We start from the raw sequence: 18,088 nt of genomic DNA, 5'->3' as shown, positions 1-18,088 counted from the left end.
GTTAGGGTGCTTTGCATAGATTCAATATTCTAGCTTTTCCACCTTACATCTCCTACTGATGACCCCATGTGGACCAGCCCAGATCTCATTGTTTTCTTAAAAGGGTCCCATTCCCTTTGACCTCCCAGTCAAGATAATGTCTCCTTCATCCAAGGTCATTATCTTAGAAATGTAGTAGATGAAGAAGTGAAAGTTGCTCAGTCATGTCTGACTCTGCAACCTCATGGTCCATGGAATTCTCCAGGCCAGAATACTGCAGTGGGTAGCCTTTCCCTTCTCCAGGGGACCTTCCCAACACAGGGATCAAACCCAGGTCTCCCACATTGCAGGCAGATTCTTTACCAGCTGAGCCACCAGGGAAACCCAGATGAAGAAAAGGGATGGAGACAATTATGGAGGATGTTTCACCCTCTTGTCTGAGTTCACCTTGGCCTTGAGCCCCAGCTTCAGGTTGGGAGGGTCAGGGAGCTTCTCTTTAGGTACAAAGGCACTGATGGGGCAGGAGGCCGTGAAGCTCGTGGCCAGGCTCCAGGCAGGTCTTGCGCTCACCCTGCATGTCACTGGAGGTCACATCCAAGCACAGAAACAGCCGGTCGTGTGGTCCACGGTTGTGTCCTCCATGCCGATGCTTGCCCATCACCACGTCTGACTGGAGCTCAAGGTGTAGGCTGCACCTGTAGGCCGCACAAGGACCAGCGAGCCATCGGGATGCAGCTGGTGGAGGCTTCAGGAAGAGCTCCGGCTCACTGAGCATCTCCTCAACATGGCCTCAAGGTCCCTGCCCACGCATACAATGCTCACCCCCGACTCCCAGGAGCTGGACACCAGCCTGGTGGCATCCACGCTTCTGCCCGTGGCCTCCAAAGACACTGGGACACTGCCTGATAGGCTACCGGATTCTGCTTGCTGACCAGAGAGGACCAGCTACCTCGGAGCACTGTCCCAATGACTCTGCTGGGTGCCCAGCGCCCATCCCCCTGGGAACTGCTGTCCAGAGACTCCCTCAGGGCTGCCTGGCCTCAAGACATGGCCTGGTCCCTGGAGAGATGTGCAGGTTCTGGCCACAGCCTCTCAGGTCACCATCAGGCCCGCAGCAGCCCCGAGCAGGGCCTACAGACTTTGCCTAAAAACAAACTTACCTCTAGTAAGTTGAACAGATGAAATTAGGAAGAGAGAGGCAAACAGAAGCTGGTCCCATAGAAAAGGGGCTTAAAAGCAGGCGCACAAAAGGCAGGTTGCTGTGTTCTGCTCTCTCCTCGCCATCTCCCACTCCTCCTGCCAATGCCCAGATGGCTAAGATACCCATCTCCAAGCACGGGAAGCCTCAATTCCAGCTGGAACTCCCAGCTCCCTCCTCAGGACTTAATATCCTAGCCATTTGCCTCAGCTGCTTGGTTCCAGCACTAACTGCCCATCACTGACTTAATTACCTCCTTCACAACTTGAACTAGGCTGTTTCACCTGTGCTGTTATCTAGTGGGGAATCCTTCCTGTGTGTTAACCTGGCAAAGCAACGGCCCCAGTTACTCAAACTCTAATCTAGGTGAAATCTGTGCTTGCTGTTTAGTCGCTAAGTTGTGTCCAATTCTGCTACCCCATGGACTGTAGCCACCAGTCTCCTTTGCCCTTGGGATTTTTCCAGGCAATACTGGAGCAGGTTGCCATCTCCTTCTCCAGGGGATCTTCCCTGACCCAGGAATCAAACCCGCTTCTCCTGCTTGGCAGGAGGATTCTTTACCACTGAGCCACCAGAGAAGCCCAAAAGCTTCTGTCAGTTCAGTTCAGTCACTCAGTCAAGTCCAACTCTCTGTGACCCCATGAATCGCAGCACACCAGGCCTCCCTGTCCATCACCAACTCCCGGAGTTCACTCAGACTCATGTCCATCAAGTCGGTGATGCCATCCAGCCATCTCATCCTCTGTCATCCCCTTCTCCTCCTGCCTCCAATCCCTCCCAGCACCAAAGTCTTGTTCAATGAGTCAGCTCTTTCCATGAGGTGGCCAAAGTATTGGAGTTTCAGCTTCAGCATCAGTCCTTCCAATGAACACCCTGGACTGGTCTCCTTTAGGATGGAGTGGTTGGATCTCCTTGCAGTCCAAGGGATTCTCAAGAGTCTTCTCCAACACCACAGTTCAAAAGCATCAATTTTTCGGCACTCAGCTTTCTTCACAGTCCAACTCTCACATCCATACATGACCACTGGAAAAACCATAGCCTTGACTAGACGAACCTTTGTTGGCAAAGTAATGTCTCTGCTTTTGAATATGCTATGTAGGTTGATCATAACTTTCCTTCCAAGGAGTAAATGTCTTTTAATTTCATGGCTGCAATCACCATCTGCAGTGATTTTGGAACCCAAAAAAATAAAGTCTGACACTGTTTCCACTGTTTCCCCATCTATTTCCCATGAAGTGATTGGACCAGATGCCATGATCTTCGTTTTCTGAATGTTGAGCTTTAAGCCAACTTTTTCACTCTCCTCTTTCACTTTCATCAAGAAGCTTTTTAGTTCCTCTTCACTTTCTGCCATAAGGGTGGTATCATCTGCATATCTGAGGTTATTGAGATTTCTCCCGGCAATCTTGATTCCAGTTTGTGCTTCTTTCAGCCCAGCATTTCTCATGATGTACTCTGCATAGAAGTTAAATAAGCAGGGTGACAATATACAGCCTTGATGTACTCCTTTTCCTATTTGGAACCAGTCTGTTGTTCCATGTACAGTTCTAACTGTTGCTTTCTGACCTGCATATAGGTTTCTCAAGAGGCAGGTCAGGTGGTCTGGTATTCCCATCTCTTTCAGAATTTCCCACAGTTTATTGTGATCCACACAGTCAAAGGCTTTGGCATGGGTGAATTTAACTCAGATGACTATTATATCTACTACTGTGGGCAGGAATCCTTTAGAAGAAATGGAGTAGCTATCATGGTCAACAAAGGGGTCCGAAATGCAGTACTTGGATGCAATCTCAAAAATGACAGAATGATCTCTGTTTGTTTCCAAGGCAAACCATTAAATATTACGGTGATCCAAGCCTATGCTCCAACCAGTAACGGTGAAGAAGCTGAAGTTGAAAGGTTCTGTGAAGACCTACAAGACCTTTTAGAACTAACACCCAAAAAAGATGTCCTTTTCATGATAGGGGACTGGAATGCAAAAGTAGGAAGTCAAGAAACACCTGGAGTAACAGGCAAATTTGGCCTTGGAATACAGAATGAAGCAGAGCAAAAGCTAATAGAGTTTTGCCAAGTTTTGCCTCCTACAAATAGGAGGCCTATCTGTAAGTCCTCCTTACAAGGCTTGCTATTTGTGAAAAGAAGAGAAGCAAAAAGCAAAGGAGAAAAGGAAAGATATAAACATCTGAATGCAGAGATCCAAATAATAGCAAGGAGAGATAAGAAAGCCTTCCTCAGTGATCAATGCAAAGAAATAGAAGAAAACAATAGAATGGGAAAGACTAGAGATCTCTTCAAGAAAATTAGAGATCCAAGGGAATATTTCATGCAGAGATGGGCTTGATAAAGGACAGAAATGGTAGGGACCTAACAGAAGCAGAAGATATTAAGAAGAGGTGGCAAGAATACACAGAAGAGCTGTCCAAAAAAGATCTTCAAGACCCAGATAATCATGATGGTGTGATCACTCACCTACAGCCAGATATCCTGGAATGTGAAGTCAAGTGGGCCTTAGATAGCATCACTACGAACAAAGCTAGTGGAGGTGCTGGAATTCCGGTTGAACTATTTCAAATCCTAGAAGACGATGCTGTGAAAGTGCTGCACTCAATATGTCAGCAAATTTGGAAAACTCAGCAGCGGCCACAGGATTGGAAAAGATCAGTTTTCATTCCAATCCCAAAGAAAGGCAATGCCAAAGAATGCTCAAACTGCCGCACAATTGCATTCATCTCACACGCTAGTAAAATAATGCTCAAAATTCTTCAAGCCAGGCTTCAGCAATACGTGAACCGTGAACTTCCAGATGTTCAAGCTGGTTTTAGGAAAGGCAGAGGAACCAGAGATCAAATTGCCAACATCCACTGGATCATCAAAAAAGCAAGAGAATTCCAAGAAAACATCTATTTCTGCTTTATTGACTATGCCAAAGCCTTTGACTGTGTGGATCACAATAAACTGTGGAAAAGCTTCTGTAGATATGATTAAAATCTGTAATCAGTTGACTTTAAGTAAGGGAGATTATTCCAGATGATGTGGGTAGATCAATTCAATCAGTTGAAATACTTGAGAGCAGAGCTGAGGTTTCCCAGAAGCAGAAGGAATTCACTCTGCAGGAGTAGGTTCAGCCCAGCCCACCCTCCCTGACCACCCACCCATGGATTTCAAACTCACCTACCCAGACCCACACTTATGTGAGCCCCTTGCAGCAAATCTCAATACTAATCTCCTACTGCCTCTGTTTATTTGGTTGAACCCTGACTGATATATATGATACATCTAATTAAGAATGTTTTCTTTTAACCCACTCACTTTCTTTTGCTAAAAGAATTTTATTTTGTACACAACATGTATATGCCTACCATAAGTAAAAAATCCAGGGCCACCTGCCAAAATGGAAAGAAACCATAAAGATAAATACAATAAAAACAAAAGCAATGCCATGGAATTCCAGCTGGATGCTATTGCCTGCCAAAGGCTCTAAGCATGAGGCCCATCCTGCTAGCGTCAGAAAGAAGATGAGAGAGTGGTGATTTGGTGCTGGGATGTGCCTACCTCAAGGACAAAGTCTCAGAAAGATGCTGATCAGACAGACTCAGAAGGGAATACACTTTTGACCACGTGCTCCCTGTCATTTAATCCTACATCTGTGTACATCCCATCTCTCTTGTGCAGTCAGAAGTCTCCATCCAGCACTGCAGATATACACTGCCCATTGTGGAAGGGCGACCTGGGAGCACACAGATCTTCCTGGTGATCACAGACTGTCCACAGCAACTGTTCTTGGTTTAACTGCAGGGAGTTGCCAAGCCCAACCACGGGGACAGTGGACTCAAACCACCTGCCTCATCTTTCCTATGCACCTAAAGAACAGAGACCCATAGGAGTCTCCCTAGTGACCTATTAGGGTGGCAAGTTCATGTACCTCCCCCACTTCCTAAGGAACTCTCTCAGCACCTGACTACTTTGCCAAGGTTCTTTGGGACAGACTCACTGTGTACAGTAATCAGATTCACAGCACACAGCAGAGCTCTTTTCCAATCCCCCACCTGTGTCACTGGATTCCTTCCTGTTTGACAACTCACTCTAGTTGCTCACCAGTAACCTATAGGAAGCCAAGCCAATGAAAAGACACAAGAGATGCTCCTGAGTCAGGGACAGAGATATACTTGGTCAGGCCCGAAATAGGCCAAATAATGGAAAGAAACTGGAGTTAGGTTCAAATTCCAGTTCTGGACCTCCCAGTGGAGAGATCTTGAATCAAATTACACAAATTCTCTGACCCTTAGTCTCTTCATCTACAGAATGGACCAGATAATAAAACTGTGGTTGATACTGATATTTTGTCTTCTTTGGATTAAAGGGCCCCGATTTTCTTTGGGAATACCATCCCTTCTCAGTCTCAGTCCATATGCTATGGATGGGGTAAACTTAACTCCTCCCCCTAAAGTACCAGGTATACACACATGATCCAGCTCCGGCCACTCAATCTAGCCTACCTCCCTGGTTCAGGTTTACAAACTGGAGCACACAACCAAAGGCAGTCCACTCAGAGTGACTTCTGGAGCCACACAGCCAAAGCACCTTCTTTCTTCTACTTGGCTCTCTAGGCTGGGAAGATATAGGGAAGATATAATTCACTGGTGGCCGTTCACCTCATGGAGAATTTCTGCTGAGAACAAAGTCAATATAAAGGAAGGCAAAGCAGTATGAGGAGGAGGAGGTCCAATCATAGTATTTGAGCACCTGGATCCAGCCAGACCTAAAGGTATCCAGATTTATTGCAAAAACTTTTTTTTCAGCATCATTAGGGCAATAAAACTAGGTTAAAGAGAGCTGAGTTGAGTTACTCTCACTTGCATCCTCACTAGGCAACTACCCCTCCTAAGAGGATATGAAGATCACATCAGATGCTATAAAATCACTGAGCACAACTTGATGCACAATAAGTATTCGATAAACACTAGCTGTGGTTTTGTAGGGTCTCAAAGGAAATAAGGCACCTAAAGTACTTCTCTAATTGCTCACATTTATTCGGTAATGATGATTGTTGTTTCTCCATAGTAACCTCCTTAAGCACCAGTTCATTCATCGAGCAGCGCTACCAGCCAGTAGGCTCACAGGAGCATACTGCTGAAGGCCCATATTTTAGGCTCCAGAGATAAAAAGTTAGTTAACCAAAACATTATTATTGTAAGCGGCAAAGCTCACTGTAGACACCACTCAGCTCTGTGTGACTTGGTGGGCCTCGGCAGAGCTGCTGCAAATGGGAAAGTCATTTTGTTGCTGATTAAATCAAGACAAGCTCTGAAAAGTAACCATGAAACTCCTGAAGAACCTAAACGTTTTCAAAAGGAAAAAAAGGGGGGCCAAGGAAAAATTCATCTTGTTTCTAAAATCTGGATTTAGACACTGCCAAGAGTTATGCATGACACACAACCCCACTAAATCTTGATGACATCTTGACGACAAGAAAGATTTAATAATTACTCTTTTTTTTAAAAAGGTTGATGTACTTAACCATTCTTCCAAAAATACCAGTTAAGCAGGGAGAGGGAGGAGCAGATGGGAAGTGACAAAAATGCATCAACTGGCCCACATCATTTCACAACAACAGCAGTCAGAAGCAGCAGCCAGTCTCCCAGTGGTGGGACTGCCATCTTTAGATCCAACCACCATTGGCAGGTTTCACCAGTAGCTGCAGATAAGTCCCATGCTTTAAAATACAAGAAAATCTGATAAGAGAAAACATTATGGAATGAATGTTGCTGGATAAAATCTTTTCAAATAATTTTTTGAAGGCTTCTGAATTCTTCCAAGGTCTATGTTATCGGCAGGCAATTAGTGACCTTGACTTCATCTTGGGGGGATAAAGGGAGAAGAGAGGTAAGAAATTAGTACTATTGAGTAGCTACCATATAAGTTCTCTCCTCTGATCTTCACCCCCATCTCATAAGATACATAGATAGTAGCCCCACTGTAAAGATCTTGAGTTCTAAATAGCAAAGCAATTCAGGTCACAATGCCTGAAGCCAAGCAATTAGAAATAACAAGGACAGTCTTTGTCAGACTCCAAAATTTGTATGCCTACCCTATGGACCCCCTTTTCTTTCCCATTCTCCCAATCACTTTCTCTCTTCTTTTATTCCTTTTCTATAAGAACTGGAGCTTAGAGAGAATATGAAGCAGGTCTATTTACTGTCCAAAAAAATATTTGAGGAAGGACACAGGAAAGCAGGAAAGAAAGTTGGGGGGCTTCCCTGGTAGTCTAGTAGCTAAGACTCTGCACTCCCAATGCTGGAGACCTGGACTCAATCCTCAGTCAGAAACTAGATCCCACATGCCACAGCTAAAGATCCTGCAAGCTTCAACAAAGACTGAAGATCCTGGCACAGCCAAATAAACAAAAACAAATAAATATAAAAAAGAAGGAAAGTTGGTCTACCAAGCCATTGGTCCACAAAAGAGGCCCCAAACCTGGGTAGATCAGCACTATCTGAATGACCTTCCTCTGTTTCTGTCATTGAACTCTTTGACGTTCAAGAGGAGTCTATGATGATTAGAACTTTCCAATCAAGCAAAATCTAAAAAACAGGAGAATGAGCTTGAAATTACCATGATAATTGCTAATGTTTTTCTTACCTAAATGCTTACTATCTGCTTGTTTTTTAACCATTTCATTTACATTAACTCAGAGAACCTCCATAGCAATGCTATGCTGCTGCTGGTGCTGCTACTGCTAAGTCGCTTCAGTCATGTCTGACTCTGTGCCACCCCAGAGACGGCAGCCCACCAGGCTCCCCCGTCCCTGGGATTCTCCAGACAAGAACACTGGAGTGGGTTGCCATTTCCTTCTCCAATGCATGAAAGTGAAAAGTGAAAGTGAAGTCACTCAGTTGTGTCCAACTCTTAGTGACCCGATGGACTGCAGCCCACCAGGCTCCTCCGTCCATGGGATTTTCCAGGCAATGCTATGAGGTAAGTGCTATTAACACCTCCACATTACAGATGAGTAACAAGGCCCAAAGAGGTAAAGCCACGTGACCAGGGTTGCCCAGCTGATAAATGGTCCAAACCAAAGCAGCTGGCTCTGGAGCTCATGTGGAAATCTACCACTTGAGTCCTCAGTGGGTAAGCGTGTCCCATAAACTATGTTCATCCTACACTTTAGGGGCATCTGGACAAGAAGACTTCATCTGAAGAAACAAGGAGTCCAGGAAAGGAGAAGAGATATAGCATTGCCCACAACCCCTCCAAACAGAATAAACCAGTGTCAGGATGGAGAAGGGGCTTCCCCTACACCCACCCTTTAAAACATCCCCTTTGCCCAGTCCCCAGTGACTCACGTGAATTTTGGCAATGGAATGTAAAATTAAAGAGCCATTAACATGAAAACTGCTGGAGCCCTGGACAGACTCAGACACTACCAAAGGCAGCACCTGGATGCAGGCATCCTCCTCCACCTCCTGGGTGTCGTTCAGCTGAGCATGGACAGCAGACAGCAGGGGCAGCCAGAAAATGGGAGGCAGAGCCGCCTCTCTTGGCATCCCCTAAGATGGAAAAACCAGAGTGGCAGAGGTGGAAAGATGCCTTGGGTTACCAAGAGCCAAGCAGACATGTTCAGGAGTCTTTTGGGTAGGGGGAGAGAGGGGGTGCCTGGCATCTCTATGGAACAAATGAGATAGAGACACAGAAATCCTTCTTTGTGGCTATCATCAAGACCCTACTTTACCCTATATTGGTATAATCTAGAAAGAACAGCCATCTTTACCCAGAAAAAAATTCACAACAAATCAGAATCAGACAGGCACATATGCACATGTACACGCACACGGGTTTGGTATGTGAGTATGTGAATAGGCATACGTGTACTCATGCTTCATTTATCATTTTAACAAGCACCTACATTTTCTTCCTCCCTGAGTCACTGAGTTGTTTGAAAAAATAGACAAGAAACTCAACTCTTGGGATTTCTTCAGATTTCTGAACAGAGAGCTTCTTAGAAGAGTCATTCAGGAGAGGAACACTTGGAGCAAGCCTCTGGGACAGACTCATAAAATGCATCTTGCTTGTTTTCAAGATCTACAGCATCTACCCCTGCCCCCATTCCTATCACTATCTTCCTCACCGCCACACATGCTGCTCCTTCATCCTCAGGGGTACCTGCTTCAGCTCCCCAGGAAAGTGTTAGTCACTCACACTGTCAGACTCTGTGGCCCACGGTCTGTAAGCTGCCAAGCTCCTATGTCCTTGGAATTCTCCAGGCAAGAATACTGAAGTGGGTTTCCATTTCCTTCTCCAGGGGATCTTCCCAACCCACAGATTGAACCCAGGTCTCCTGCATTGCAGGCAAGTTTTTTGCCAACTGAACCACCAGGGATGCCCTGAGTGAACCACCAGGGAAGTCCCAGCGCAGTTCAGTTCAGTTCAGTTCAGTTGCTCAGTTGTGTCCGACTCTTTGCGACCCCATGAATCGCAGCACACCAGGCCTCCTGTCCATCACCAACTCCAGGAATTTACTCAAACTCATGTCCATCGAGTTGGTGATGCCATCCAGCCATCTCATCCTCTGTCATCCCCTTCTCCTCCTGCCCCCAATCCCTCCCAGCATCAGGGCCTTTTCCAATGAGTCAACTCTTTGCATGAGTTGGCCAAAGTATTGGAGTTTCAGCTTTAACATCAGGCCTTCCAATGAACACCCAGGACTGGTCTCCTTTAGGATGGAGTGGTTGGATCTCCTTGCAGTCCAAGGGACTCTCAAGAGTCTTCTCCAACACCACAGTTCAAAAGCATCAATTCTTTGGCATTCAGCTTTCTTCACAGTCCAACTCTCACATCCATACATGACCACTGGAAAAACAGCCTTGATTAGATGGACCTTTGTTGGCAAAGTAATGTCTCTGCTTTTGAATATGCTGTCTAGGTTGGCCATAACTTTCCTTCCAAGAAGTAAGTGTCTTTTAATTTCATGGCTGCAGTCACCATCTGCAGTGATTTTGGAGCCCAGAAAAATAAAGTCTGACCCTGTTTCCACTGTTTCCCCATCTATTTCCCATGAAGTGATGGGACCAGATGCCATGATCTTCGTTTTCTGAATGTTGAGCTTTAAGCCAACTTTTTCACTCTGCTCTTTCACTCTCATCAAGAGGCTTTTTAGTTCCTCTTCACTTTCTGCCATAAGGGTGGTGTCATCTGCATATCTGAGGTTATTGATATTTCTCCTGGCAATCTTGATTCCAGCTTGTACTTCTTCCAGCCCAGCGTTTCTCATGATGTACTCTGCATATAAGTTAAATAAACAGGGTGACAATATATAGCCTTGATGTATTCCTTTTCCTATTTGGAACCAGTCTGTTGTTCCATGTCCAGTTCTAACTGTTGCTTCCTGACCTGCATATAGGTTTCTCAAGAGGCAGGTCAGGTGGTCTGATATTCCCATCTCTTTCAGAATTTTCCACAGTTTATTGTGATCCGCACAGTCAAAGGCTTTGGCATAGTCAATAAAGCAGAAATAGATGTTTCTCTAGAACTCTCTTGCTTTTTCCATGATCCAGCGGACGTTGGCAATTTGATCTCTGGTTCCTCTGCCATTTCTAAAACCAGCTTGAACATCAGGAAGTTCACAGTTCACATATTGCTGAAGCCTGGCTTGGAGAATTTTAAGCATTACTTTACTACCATGTGAGATGAGTGCAATTGTGTGGTAGTTTGACCATTCTTTGGCATTGCCTTTCTTTGGGATTGGAATGAAAACTGACCTTTTCCAGTCCTATGTCCACTGCTGAGTTTTCCAAATTTGCTGGCATATTGAGTGCAGCACTTTCACAGCATCATCTTTCGGGGTTTGAAATAGCTCAGCAAGCTACTTGTATATCCCTTTGGCTAAGACTGGCTTATTTACTTATATCACCCCCATCCTAGTGCCCAGGAACAGAGATGAAGCCCCAAATCTTTACTCAACATGTGGAGGGTGAGATTTGAGAACCAGACCCCTGATATCAGCTGTCTCTGTGTCATCCAGCCCTCTTGCCTGCCTCACCCTTGAGAGCACAGTCTCCAATTCTGGAAGGATCTGTGGAGATGGCATGAGCTGGAAACCAAACCAAGTCAGAGAAGCAGTGTTGTAAGGCACTATGAGGGTCTCTTGTACCATCGTTATTCAGCAAATGTTAATTGAGCACTTAGAGAATGCCAGGTAATTCTTAAAACCCGGTGGAAGGTGAAGCAATAAGATTAGTTTACTTCCACAGTGGTCAATCTCTTCTTTTATTGTCCACGTTTAAATCATTAGAAATTTCATTCATGCAATGAATCAAAATCTTCCCCCTGATAACTTGTATCTTTTGATTTGGATATTAGCTTAAACTGCATTTAATTAAACCATAGGAATTTAGTGTAAAAAATTAGGGAAAATATATAGGTGAACATATAATCTTAGGTCAGGAGAGATTTTTCTAAATTTTACATAAAAGGAAAAATTGAATGAAATGTTGATGGATTAAAAATTAAATAAAAATTTATGGATTTGGCAATATAAAAATTAGAAATATGCATATACTAACTCAAAGGCAAGAAGCAAAATGAAAAATATTTGCAACCTGGATAACCGATGAAGAGCTAACAGTCAACATTAAAAATGTTTACAGTCAATAAACAAAGAATAATCTGATGGAGAAAAATGGGCAAAAGACACAGATAGGCAATTCACAAAAAGAGATTTAAAAAGCCAAATATGGAAGAAAATATATTTAACTTCACTAATAATCCAAAACAAACAATTTTAAACAAAATACCACATTTCAGTTACCAATCCGACAAGCCATTTTAAAGTCACAGTACCCAGTACTAGGGAGAATGTGGGAAAACATGAGTACATTGGTGGCACAGTCTAGGGAGCCATTTGGTCACACACACCAAAAACAACACAATAAAGCCCTTTAAAATGTTCATAATCCTTTAAATCCTAGAACTTCCACTTCTAGGACTTTATATTAAAGAAATCCTCAAGAGTGTGCACAAAAATTTATGTGCGAGGCTGCTTTTCCCAGCATTCACTGTACTAGAGAAAAACAGAGGAAAAATAAAATTTCATAAATAAATTATGGTTAATCCTTAGAATTCTGAATTCAAGTTTAGAATACTTGAAAATGATGTTGCAACTATCATATATAGGATGGATAAACAACAAGGTCTGACTATACAGCACAGAGAACTATATTCAATATCCTCTGATAAACCCTAATGGAAAAGAATGTATGTAACTGAATCACTTTTCTGTACAGCAGAAATTAACACAACACTGTAAATCAACTATACTTCCATAAAATAAAATTTTTTTAAAAGTAAAAGGAAATGATGTGGAAAAATATGACTGTGAAAGTTGTTTATAATAGTGAGCCATTAAGCCAGTTTTCAGGCTATGTTCTCTCAAAAATTTTATATTTATATATACACATGTGTGTGTATTTGCTAGGAAAAAAAAAAGGTTATAACTCAATGGGTTAATAGATAATTGTAAGAGATAGAATTAGCGATAATTACTCACCACTACCACCATTTCTATCTCTCTCTCTCCTCTGTAATTTTCTAATTTTTTTTGCAATGAATACAAGTTTTTTTCCTAATCATAAGTTTTTTTTTTTTTTTGGTTTTTTCTCCAATTTTATTTTATTTTTAAACTTTACATAATTGTATTAGTTTTGCCAAATATCAAAATGAATCCGCCACAGGTATACATGTGTTCCCCATCCCGAACCCTCCTCCCTCCTCCCTCCCCATACCATCCCTTTGGGCCGCAATGAAACATGTAAAGTATCATGTGGGAAACGAGTTGCCAGTCCAGGTTCGATGCATAATCATAAGTTTTTATATTTAAGCTAAGATTACATGCTGTGTTTTTTTAAGGAACTCCACCACACAATTAGTCTATGTTAAGACTTTCACAAAAAATAAAGCCCAAGGAATTACCCCCTGGACTTCTATATCTGACTTTTGGGACCTAAATACCATCTTTTGCATTACCTACAGAGTGTCATTCATTTCTGACTTAGAGCCTCCTGGGGTCCTTTCAACCCTACGCTGCTGTGGACACCTTAGCTTTCTGATTCTGTACATTTGGGAAATTTGATAAGCACGCTTTCTCTTCCCTCCTCTCTTCCCCAAGGGCACAGAATTGAAGACGGGCCACTGCAGGGTCATTTCCCTTCTCTGATCCTGCCTGGGCAGTGGGTCTGGAAGGATGGGAGACAGAGCAATTTACCAAGTCAACCCTCAGCACCAACTGGGAGCAGGATGGCAGGGGAAGGGAAATGGAATCAAAACAGGGAGACTATATGGAGGAGCCACAGAAAAACATTCTGCCTCCAATCTGATTACAGAGAGGGAGAAGTCAAACCTCTGGGGCCAGCTCTCCTGGCTGCCTGCCCCATCCACAGACCCAGGCACCGTGGGGACCCACTCTGCATCACTCACTTAAATGGCAACAACATCTGACAGACAGAGCACCAAGCCATGGCCCCGTGTGTCCCTAATGTGGTTAGAGTCGGAGAAATTATTCATCAGAGGATATACTAAAGCGCTTAGTGTCCCCTGGATGCATTAGGGGCAGGTTCTGTCAGCCTCCGTGAAGCACCTCTACGTGTTTATCCTGAAAACTCCCGAGCTGGCTCCACACTGATGCTCCATTACTCATCTCCATGACTCACAGTCACGTGGCCTCATCACAGCCCCTTTTCTCTCTTCATGCCCTCCAGGACTTTTTGGGGCTGCTTACCACCCTCTTCCTAGGTGCCACAGTCTCTAGCGAAGATGCAAAGGGCCCCCACTTGCTGTCCTCACCCACATCCTCCCACACACATCTTTCCACGCCCCCTGCCCAATCAGTCCCTGTTCCCCAGCATCACCACCTGTCCTTCCTGTCCTTCTGGGCTTGGCTACCTTAACCTTAACCCTTCTCTTGATGTCTGCCCAGTTCTCTCTGCCCAGTTTTCATCAGTGGAAAATGGGCCCCTCTCAAGGGCTCTCCCAGAATTTTTTTTATTGAGTTATAGTTGATGTACGATATAAGTTATAATATAGTGATTCACAATTGTTAAAGGTTATACTTTATTGACTGTGCCAAAGCCTTTGACTGTGTGGATCACAATAAACTGTGGGAAATTCTGAAAGAGATGGGAATATCAGACCACCTGACCTGCCTCTTGAGAAACCTATATGCATGTCAGGAAGCAACAGTTAGAACTGGACATGGAACAACAGACTGGTTCCAAATAGGAAAAGGAGTACGTCAAGGCTGTATATTTTCACCCTGTTTATTTAACTTATATGCAGAGTACATCATGAGAAACGCTGGGCTGGAAGAAACACAAGCTGGAATCAAGATTGGCGGGAGAAATATCAATAACCTCAGATATGCAGATGACACCACCCTTTTTTTTTTTTTAATTTTACTTTATTTTTAAACTTTACATAATTGTATTAGTTTTGCCAAACATCAAAATGAATCCATCACAGGTATACATATGCTCCCCATCCTGAACCCTCCTCCCTCCTCCCTCCCCATAGCATCCCTCTGGGTCGTCCCAGTGCACCAGCCCCAAGCATCCAGTATCGTGCATCGAACCCGGACTGGCATCTCGTTTCATACATGATATTTTACATGTTTCAATGCCATTCTCCCAAATCTTCCCACCCTCTCCCTCTCCCACAGAGTCCATAAGACTGTTCCATACATCAGTGTCTCTTTTGCTGAGATGACACCACCCTTATGGCAGAAAGTGAAGAGGAACTTAAAAGCCTCTTGATGAAAGTGAAAGTGGAGAGTGAAAAAGTTGGCTTAAAGCTCAACATTCAGAAAACGAAGATCATGGCATCTGGTCCCACCACTTCATGGGAAATAGATGGGAAAACAGTGGAAACAGTGTCAGACTTTATTTTTCTGGGCTCCAAAATCACTGCAGATGGTGACTGCAGCCATGAAATTAAAAGACGCTTACTCCTTGGAAGGAAAGTTATGACCAACCTAGATAGCATATTCAAAAGCAAAGACATTACTTTGCCAACAAAGGTTCGTCTAGTCAAGGCTATGGTTTTTCCTGTGGTCATGTATGGATGTGAGAGTTGGACTGTGAAGAAGGCTGAGCGCCGAAGAATTGATGCTTTTGAACTGTGGTGTTGGAGAAGACTTGAGAGTCCCTTGGACTGCAAGGAGATCCAACCAGTCCATTCTGAAGGAGATCAGCCATGGGATTTCTTTGGAAGGAATGATGCTAAAGCTGAAACTCCAGTACTTTGGCCACCTCATGCGAAGAGTTGACTCATTGGAAAAGACTCTGATGCTGGGAGGATTGGGGGCAGGAGGAGAAGGGGACGACAGAGGATGAGATGGCTGGATGGCATCACTGACTCGATGGATGTGAGTCTCAGTGAACTCCAGGAGTTGGTATTAGACAGGGAGGCCTGGTGTGCTGTGATTCATGGGGTCGCAAAGAGTCGGACACGACTGAGCGACTGATGTGATCTGATCTGATACTCCATTTATGGGCTTCCCTGGTAACTAAGCTGATAAAGAATCCGCCTGCAATGCAGGAGACCCCGGTTCAATTCCTGAGTCAGGAAGATCCCCTGGAGAAGGGATAGGCTAGCCACTCCAGTATTTTTGGGCTTCCCTGGTAGCTCAGACGGTAAAGAATCTGCCCGTAATGCAGGAAACCTAGGTTCCATCCCTGGGTTGGGAAGATCCCCTGGAGGAGAGCATGGCAACCCACTCCAGTATTCTTGCCTGGAGAATCCCCATGGACAGAGGAGCCTGGAGGGCTTCAGTCCATGGGGTTGCAAAGAGTTGGACACAACTGAGTGACTAAGCAAGCACACATACACACATACTCCTTTTACTGTTTTGAAATACTAGCTATATTCCCTCTGTTGTAGAGTGTATCCTTGTAGCTTATTTCATACCTAAGTTTGTATCTCCCACACCCCTACCTCCATATTGCCCCTCCCCCTTCCCTCTTCCCACTGACAACCACTAGTCTGTTCTCTGTGTCTGTGAGTCTGCAATTTTTGTTATATGCACTAGTTTGTTGTATTTTTTATATTCCACATATAAGTGTTATCATACAGTATTTGTCTTTCTCTGTCTGACTTATTTCACTTAATATAATACCTTCCAAGTCCATTCATGTTGTTGCAAATGACAAGATCTCATTCTTTTTTATGACCAAGTAAGAGTTGGACTGTGAAGAAAGCTGAGTGCCAAAGAATTGATGCTTTTGAACTGTGGTGTTGGAGAAGCCTCTTGAGAGTCCCTTGGACTGCAAGGAGGTCCAACCAGTCCATCCTAAAGGAGACCAGTCCTGGGTGTTGGAAGGACTGATGCTGAGGCTGAAACTCCAGTACTTTGGCCACCTCATGAGAAGAGTTGACTCATTGGAAAAGACCCTGATGCTGGGAGGGACTGGGGGCAGGAGAAGGGGACAACAGAGGGTGAGATGGCTGGATGGCATCACCGACTCGATGCACATGAGTTTGGGTGAACTCTGGGAGTTGGTGATGGACAGGGAGGCCTGGCGTGCTGCGATTCATGGGGTTGCAGAGTCGGACACAACTCAGCGACTGAATTTAACTGAATATCCCATCATGTATATGTACACCACATCTTTTTCTTTTCATCTGTTGATGGACACTTAGGTTGCTTCCATACCTTGGCTATTGTAAATGGTGCTGCTAGGACTATTGGGGTGCTTGCATCTTTTCAAATTAGTGTTTTGGGGTTTTTTGGATATATGCCCAGGAGTGGAATTGCTGGGTCATATGATAGTTCTATTTTTAGTTTTTTGAGAAATCTCCATACTGTTTCCATAGGGCTTCACCAATTTACATTCCCACCACAAGGCACTTTCTTTTTCTTTTTCTCCAGCACTTTCCAAACAAGCATGTAAGGGTAGTCAGGTGGGAGAGACAGCGTGGTGGCAGGTGGAGAGCTATCATGAGGGAGATTATCAGCTCCTACAGAGAGCAAAGACCACCATCTCCTGCTCCTTCATGCTTTGCATACAGCATAAAACCAAGTACATGGCCCAAGTGTGCATTGGCTTGGGTTTTCTGTACTCTGATTCCTTATGAAAAGAATAATTTTAATATTATTTCTAATAACCACTATTAAACACTTAGCTACCTAATATTTTGAAGGCCTGAGCTTAGGAAAAGATCTCTACCAAAGAAACTCATTATAATTATATTATTATCATCAGTAGTAGTTTAGTGATCACCTTCATTTACTATGTATCTGCTATGAACCAGGTCCATTCTATGCATTCTATATATACTGTTTTTAATATTAAAATAATACCTCAAGGTAAGTCCTAACTCTGTGTGATAAATGGGAAAATTAAGACAAAGAGAGACACAGTGATTTACCTAAGGTCTAATTGCTCCAGATTGTGAAGTTAGGATTTAAACCTGAGATCTAACTCCATATTCCCATTCTCTCCACTCTTCAGTGTTTTCTGGTAAACTTTAAGATGTTTCCTGCAGATTGTGAATTTCTGGGCTCTACTTAAGTATTTTTATTGGGGGAGAGCAGTGTCATGGGTAGGAACAGGATCCTGTAGTTAGGTACACTGGGTTTAAATCCTGGCTCAAGGATGACTAGCTGTGAGCCCTTGTTCAGGGCACTCATCCTCTTCATGGCTGAGTTTCCTCACCTGTGAAAAGGCAAGTTAGCTCAGTGACATCCCAGCTATTGCACTTCTGGGTGCTATGCATGTTAAGGCAATGAGCTCATTAATCCCCAAGAACAGCCCAACAAGAAAGGCATAATCAACTTGGCAGGGAGACTTTTGAGGTGAAGAGTTGGAAAGAGTTTTGAAACCACCACAACTTGGAAGATCCCTCAGAATTTTTTTTAATTCAAAA

Source organism: Bos indicus, chromosome 26 (genome assembly GCF_029378745.1).
Source record: "Bos indicus isolate NIAB-ARS_2022 breed Sahiwal x Tharparkar chromosome 26, NIAB-ARS_B.indTharparkar_mat_pri_1.0, whole genome shotgun sequence".
Classification (NCBI taxonomy): domain Eukaryota; kingdom Metazoa; phylum Chordata; class Mammalia; order Artiodactyla; family Bovidae; genus Bos; species Bos indicus.
This window is presented reverse-complemented; position numbering follows the sequence as displayed.